This window comes from Pinus tabuliformis, chromosome 2_2 (assembly GCF_031772625.1).
Source record: "Pinus tabuliformis cultivar Carrire ecotype Pingquan chromosome 2_2, CPIR1, whole genome shotgun sequence".
In the NCBI taxonomy this organism is placed as follows: domain Eukaryota; kingdom Viridiplantae; phylum Streptophyta; class Pinopsida; order Pinales; family Pinaceae; genus Pinus; species Pinus tabuliformis.
This window is the reverse complement of record NC_142300.1, coordinates 305,438,490-305,446,445: the sequence shown is the minus strand read 5'-3', so window position 1 is coordinate 305,446,445 and position 7,956 is coordinate 305,438,490.

Sequence of the window (7,956 nt, the reverse complement as noted above, 5' to 3'; positions counted from 1 at the left end):
CTTGTTCCATTTGCATGGTTGTAGTGATGTCACAGTGTGGAAGTTGATGTTGTTATTGTGAGTGCATCGTCATGAGTGTATGATTGGTTACAAGTTGTTATATGTCACTTACATGTATCATTTTTGTATGCTTCATTACATTCTTGTAAGCTTGGTTTCAAGTATTGTTCATTCATGATTGATTATATGTGTTTATGTGTGTGTGTGGTTGATTGTGCATTGCTTATAAATGTTAAGGTTTGCATGTGGTCAAGTGTACAATGATGTAATGGTTTTTTTCATGCATGAGGTCATGGTATGCGTTGTTTATAAGGTCATGCACTGATAACTAGACCCTAGCTTGAATGATGGTTGCATGGTTATATGATTATGTGTTATGTTTCTATATGCTATCATGATTATGCTATACATGTATCCCGCTGATTTGTTGATCTTGCAGGCAAGGTATCCTCCCCGAGCTATACTAAGGTACATTGGTTTATCGTGATTTGGTTTAGCTGACATGATATACCTTGCAAGAAGAAATATAAAATGGCTAGCAAGATGGTAGACTACACTCTCCGAATGAATCACATGAAAAATATGGTGTTGCGAATTCTTTTGATTTGGAAGATACATTGAGAATCTTAAAGGAATAAATAAGGAGTTGTAAGGAAGATAATGACAAAATCATACAGGCACAGGAGAAACAAGCAGAGATAAATATAATGATACTTCAGAGTTTGTAAAATTTGAATTGATAGGGAACACGTAGGATCAACTATGAGTAGGAGGCCAAAACTAATGGGGTATATGGTAGTAGGTCGCATGGTGGTCACAGGTCAGATAGAGATGACACAGTTAGAGATGCCAGATTATTGGACACTCTACATAGGAGAGGGGATAGACACAAGTATTATTCTAGTTCTAATTCAAATAGGCACTATGTTACAGAGCCATTTGGGCACATCACTCCCATTATTCAGATCGGTACCATTAGGGCTCATCAAACCCTAATTCAATTGATACATGCCCTAGAAAAGTCACCATTTTGAATGCCTCCTTCCCTGAGAGTTTCTTGGCCTGAAACCCTCCAGAAATGCCTCCTTGAGGGACCAACGTAACCTTGGACATGGGTAAGTGCACTTCAGTTCAGGTAGGGCCATGTCAGGGTGCTCTGCAGAGCACCTAGGCCCACTTTGACCTGCTCTAGGTGAGATTGAGCAAAATTCACATAGGGTTCTGGGAATATTCTTATCCTCTCAAGTCATCTAGAAGATTCCCACAATTATCATCTCCTACGAGCTCGAAATTGGATAGGGAATGAGTTAAGTAACCTCCTATCCTCTCATCCCTTTCTCCATGGGAATGAACTCTAAGTTTGCAAGGCCATTCAATACCCTCATTTATGACAAAACCTCCTTCATTTTCCTATAAATTGAGCACTCATCTAATTGATCAGGGGCTGGACTTTGAGAATTTGTAAGGAGATATTGTTGGTGTGAGAATTGAGAGTATAAGCAAGTGTTTTTATGCTGTCGGAGTGTTGTGTTATTGATGTGATGTTGGTTGGAACCCAAGTTGGAAGAGTGATAATGGATCAGACTTCATGGTTGTAATTCTTCTTTCTACTTAGTAAAGTTGTTTACAACTTTTTCCATATGCTTATCTTGATATATGATATTTATATGTGTGAATGTATCTGATTCCATTTACTTGTATTCGATAGATCTCTTGCTTTGATTGGTTCTCTGTCTTCTTTTTATGCTTGCAGGTACTTTTTGAGCGAGTTAAGTTTGAGAAGGAGTGACGAGAGGCATACAAAGGAGACAAAAGGAAAGCGAAAGAACAAGTAGGTCATTTGATTCCCTTTGTCTTATTTATCGTCTATATAAAAAGGATAAGAACTTTAAATATGTTGTTCTAGGTATAGCTACCTACCTAGGGAATTAGTATTTATCCGTAGATACCCAATTCCTCATAACAAATTGGCGACTCCACTGGGGAATGATCATCATTCTGGGTAGTTTACCTTAACCCTAGTACAATCTAGTGGACCCTATTTGCTTCCATTGATCTTCTTTCATCCTTTTGAAGTGTTTTTTTTGGTGAAAATTGTGCTTGTAAGCCCCTAGGATGGCCTCTCTAGCACCAACGCAGGCTTGGCCTAGAGACAGAGCACTGCAGAGCACCCTTGGCTTGAGGACAGTTCTCTGAAGCACACTATCTCCCATTCAAGGCTGCACTGATCCTCCTTAGGACAAAAATCCCTCCTTTGAGTTGATTTTTTGCCAAATTTCCTTCTGTTTCTGCTTGCTGAAAGGTCAATGATGCTTGTGTCTCTAAAATCAATTTGTGTTTCCTTTGCCAGCCCTACTTCTTTGATTGTTTAGTGTTTTTTAAACGATTTCTTTATCAGTATCAATTCATTGTCAAAGTTAGTTTATAGTCGATTAATCTTTGTTCAAAAGAAAGTGTCGTAAAAGTCTTCTTTTCTTTCGAAACGGAACTATCGTAAAGTATTCGTTCTTGCAAAAAGATTGATTGATTGTATGTGCATTAGTTTCCTTTTGTTCATCACAACATTAAGGGAATTGAAAAGAAAAACTTGCATTGTGCATTACAAGAGTTTGTGTGTGTTCATAGGAATAGTTTAGGGACATTTCATTAGATGTTTTATTTGTTCTTTGGTTACAAGAATCTGATTGCTCTTTCCCTACTAGCTAAGGTTTTAATTGTCAAAATTGAATGAAAAGGATGCTTATCATATTAGTTGAATTCTAGGAATTGCAAATACATCATGTGGTGAACCTTGAAAGGAAAATTTTTAATCAGGTTCAACTTAAAATTAACATCAATTAACCTAATGGAGCATTGTCACCTAACGCAAAATATTTAGAGGTTCTAGGCTAGACACGTGTTCCGGCATTGTAAAACATAGTAGCTATCACTAACGTGTCTACGATATATTCTGAATGTGATACCTCATTCGACATACGTGATTATATAGTTGCTTGTCCATGTTCCTTCGGGTATATAGAGTGGTGTTACAGTACATAAAGTATATGGGAATGCTCTCACTGTGCGGTTTCGCATTAGATAGTGCTAATATGGATTGGGCCTCCACGTACTTTCGGGTATATATGGGAGGAAAAAAATAGGTTTTTATCCATCCTTAGGTAACCATGTCGGCCACCTTGTACACTGTGATACACCGAACACAGCATTCGAGAGATTGCATGCCTATATTTCTTGGTTTGCTAGGAGGTATTATGCAATTCACAGTGGCTTGGTAAACATTTTCCCTAGCTTACCCCCTTTTGTTTATTTATTTTTTGTAATAAAATAAATCAAAAATCGTGAAGGAAAATCAACCCCTACCCCGTCGTTCATGGAGAGAAGCGAGTAAACAACCTTTACCACCCAAAGCTACACCTATTCGATCGAAGCGACCACGTTTGACTAGATCAGTTACTTCACAAGCCTCTAGTTCTTCCTATGAATTACCAAAAACACCTATACTGGTAAGTATTGTGACCCCAATTACTCCTATGGTTACTGGCACATTTGTTACTGAAGTGGAATCTCCACAATTACTTGAGGAAACTAGAACTAAATCTAGGGAAACGGTAACCCAAGTTGTTCAACAACAAGTTGATGTTGGGTTGTTTTATATTCTTTCCACAACTAGCTACCCTAGTTAGAGGGGGGTTGGGGGGGGCAGAGCACCCCCCCTGTCCAAGGGGTTTGAGGGGGGTCGGTAGCCCCCCTCTACGAGGTCCGGGGCAGCGCCCTGGGGAAATAATTTTTGGACCCTATATTAGGTTGGGCGGACCTACCTATGGTTTTGTGCATGGTTTTCACACATTGTTTTGGGTGCGATGGTTTTCGGTCCATGGTATTGGATGCTTTGGCATGTATAAATATGTATTGTAACATTAAAAGGAACATAATGAAAAATCAAGCTAGTAGTCTCGGTTTTAGGATCTAGGGGAAATTCTCTATGTATATGTGTTTTATGTGTTATGCTCTCGCTATTGTTTATTTTCTATGTTTTAGAATTCGTATGCAGGTAATTTCTATACAGGGTTAAAACCTACATTTGGTATTAGAGCTATTTTTGCTTCAAGAGGATGCCTTTGTTGCTGAGGGGTTTCGCTTGGGCCTATGGTAGACCCTGTTCAATGGGAGATCTGTGGGATCGATTTTGGTGGTGAAAGAAGATGGTGAGTAGTGGAAAGATAAAGATTGAGAAATTTAATGGTCAGAGTTCTGAGTTGTGGAAACTCAAGATGGAGGATCTGTTGGTAGATAAAGATCAGTAGATTGCGGTAGATCCGGGTACTAAACCAACGAGTGTTCGATGAAGAATGGAGGAAGTTGGATCGGAAGGCAAAGAGCACAATATGATTGTGTGTCTCAGATTCAGTATTGCTAAATGTATCAAGGGAAGCCACGGCAAAGGCTTTGTGGGACAAGTTAGGGACTTTGTACCAATCTAAGTCTCTGGTGAATAAACTGTTCCTACAGAAAAATCTGTATAACCTGAGGATGAAATATGGAGACTCAGTGAGAGAGCATCTGAACGCATTTAATACTATGCTAAGTCAGTTATTATCTGTTGATATTAAAATTTTAGATGAATATAAGTGCATCAGTTTGTTGTGTTCTCTACCAGATTTGTGGGATAGTCTGGTTATTGCAATAGGTAGCAATGCAACTGCCTTGCAGTTTGATGAAATAGTCTCATCCTTGCTGACGGAGGAGATGAGACGAAAAAATATGGAGAGCCAAAATGGTGATGCCTTGTCTATACAAGGAAGGTCCCAGAACAGAAACAAAAATAAGTCATCGAGTGGGATATCTAAATCTAGAGGGAGATTTAAATCTCCAAGAAAACTTGTAAAGGTGGTGTACTGGAAATGCGGAAAGGAAGGACACTACAAAAGGGACTGTAAATATAAAGCTCCTAACAAATGAAAGGGATCTAATGATGCTCCTTCTGTAGAGGTGAAAATCACCTCAGATGAAGGTGGGGATGTGTACTTGGCCTCTTCAAGTACACATTTAGATCGTGAGGCATGGTTGATTGACTCAGGTGCATCCTTTCACTTCACTCCCCATAGAGAGTGGTTCTATTAGTATGAGAAATATGATGGTGGTGATGTCTTCTTAGGGAATGATAGGAAGGCTAGAATCGTTGGTCGTGGAAAAGTAAATTTGAAGTTGAAAGGTGGAAGGGTTAGAACACTTCGACTGTTTTTCATATTCCTGCATTAGCCAGAAATCTGATTTTTGTAAGCAAGTTGGATGATGCAGGTGTAAAAATAGTGTTCGAGAAAGATACCTGCAAGATGGTTTGGCGAGCACTGGTATTGATGCGGTGAGTTCAGATTGGAACTCTGTACAAGATGCAAGGTAGCACTACTATTGATTGGTGCAACAGTTCTATGATTCCTGAAAGTGGAGTAGAAAGTCTAGTGGTCTCTCGATAAAAGACCATGCTACGGCATCAAAGGCTTGTACATATTGGAGAGAAGGTCCTTCCAATACTTCATGGTAAAGGTATGGTAGAAGGTATGAGTAATAGCTCTCTAGATTTTGATTTCTGTGAAAATTGTGTATATGAGAAGCAGAATCGGGTGAGTTTCCCCTTTGGTGGTAAGAGGGAGAAACAAATATTAGAGATTGTGCACAATGATGTGTTTGGACCTGTGAAGGTTCCATCACTTGGTAAGTCTGTGTACTATGTATCATTTTTAGATGACTTCTCAAGGAATACATGGATATATTTCCTTAAAAAGAAACCTGAAGCCTTTGATAGGTTTAAAGAATTTAAGGCTCTGGTGTGTTATCACCTAGATTGAACCTCGGGCTGAAGGAAGGCAATGTCAGGGTAACAAACCACGCTTAGCCAAGTAGCTAGCCCTACTAAGCTAGGAGAGGGCTCTCTCTGTAAGGATCTCAGCCAAGATGACTGGATCAAGAAAATGGCATTAGGCTAGGTATAGTAGCACAGGGCTTTGATTTAATTTTGAAGGGTTTTTCTAGATCATAAGGATCCAAACAATTAGGGCAAGGAAACTAGGTCAAAATTGCAGGGTGTTTGATTGGGAAAGGTAGGCACAAGGCTCAACACTCTAGGGTTTGATGGGTGAGGTGATTAAAGACATGTGAGGAGCTAGAAAGAGCATGTAAATAACATGGATTCTTCCTAAACTAAAGAAAACATAGACTGTGAATATTTCCCCAAAACAGAGCTTAAAACTTATGGGTTCTGCATATCAACATGAAAACATCCACTTAAAAGAAATGAAATGATTGATGAAGTAAAAAAAAAATTCTAACATACGATCACAATAGAGAAAATTGAACTGAACATCATACCACATGGATCCCAAAGAAATAGCTGCAACTTTTCATTAATCTCCTGCTGAAACTGATACAAAATGATGTCTACTCAAAGCATAAGCCTCCAATTGAGTCCAACCCATACAATGACTAAGGAAAAGCATCATATAGACCCCAAAAAACTCATCCTAAGCTGAAGGGGTCGAATCCATGAGAAGAGGAGTTGTTTCTAACAAGATCTGAACTGCAAACAAGAAAATAGGGTGGTCAAAATGACTCATCCCTAACCCAAACAAACTAATACATTACACCTCATGAACTTGTTTTACCTGATGAATCTACCCTAGTAAGCTCTAGAAGCATCATAATTACATTCAAATGATCAATTACATGGATGAAATCATGATTTTCCAAGGTGAAAGTGGAAACTAGGACAAAACAGTGAAAAACTAGACAATTTGTCAAACGCGCAGCACCAGTGCTAGGCACGTAGCACCAATGCCAGGTGCTCCCTTCAACTTTAGATACACTTTTGGAGGCCTTCCTAATGTCCAAATTCGGCCCACAATATCTTGTTGGAAAGATCTGTCAGTCTACTTTCCAGAACAACTTGAATATCAAAATTTGGATGTCATTTTCCTAGTCAAAAATCAATTCTCCCAACATTGCTCAGCGCGTAGCACCCAGGCCAAAAAGAGGGTAGAAAGGTCATTTTTTGAGAGTTCTTTTCCTTTTTAACTAACCAGTTCTCCTCCAAATCCTTAGAAAAAGTACACGGTGTATGTACTTATCACTAGAAACCAAAAAATGTTGACCTTTTCCTCATTGGATGCCCCAAAAAAGAGTGTGTTTCACCTCCATGACTATGCTAAAAATTGTTTGAAAATATTAGCAAGTAACTTCATGCCCCAAAATGGTCAAAGTACCCAAAAATGTGTTTTTATAGCTGATCAAAGATTAGAGGCATGTAGGGATGCCTCAGAAAGCATGTCAAGTCTCCTCCTCTCCTCTTGCTTGGTCAATTTGTCAATTTTCTCGTGAGCTCTTTTGAGCTTGCTCCTTGCCACTTGGTTTCTCCTTGCATAATACTTGGCCATCTTCCTTTGCAACTCAACATCTCTATTTTCTTTGTCCAAGAGGGTCTCCAAGTGTGTGTTCACTTTCTCAAGCCAAGACTCTCTGTTTTCAGCTATGTCCTTGACCAATTGCTCATTTAAAGTGAGCTTCTCCTCCAATTCTGCCTCCTTTGTCTTTCAAGCTCTAAGGCCTTTTTCAATCCTCTTGTTCTTAGCCTTTTTATTTTTCCCTGTTCATCATCTGGCTCTCCATAGTCTCCATAAGCCTCATCAAGCTGAAATTTGGCTTTCTCAGCTTCCCTCTTTGCCTTGATGTACTTGATTTGCATTAGCTCCTACTTAACTTCTAGCTACTTGTTCTCTTGCTCATAGAAGGAGATAACATATTGGGCTCTTTGTAAATTAACCTCAAGCTCCCTGATTTTGGAATCCTTTGTTCTCAAGGCAGCTTGAGAAGATTTTTTTTCCTCCTCATCACTAGTGCGCACAAGGAGAAACTCCTTTTCAATGTCATGTTCTTCATGCTACTGTTTGACCTCTGCTTCCTCTA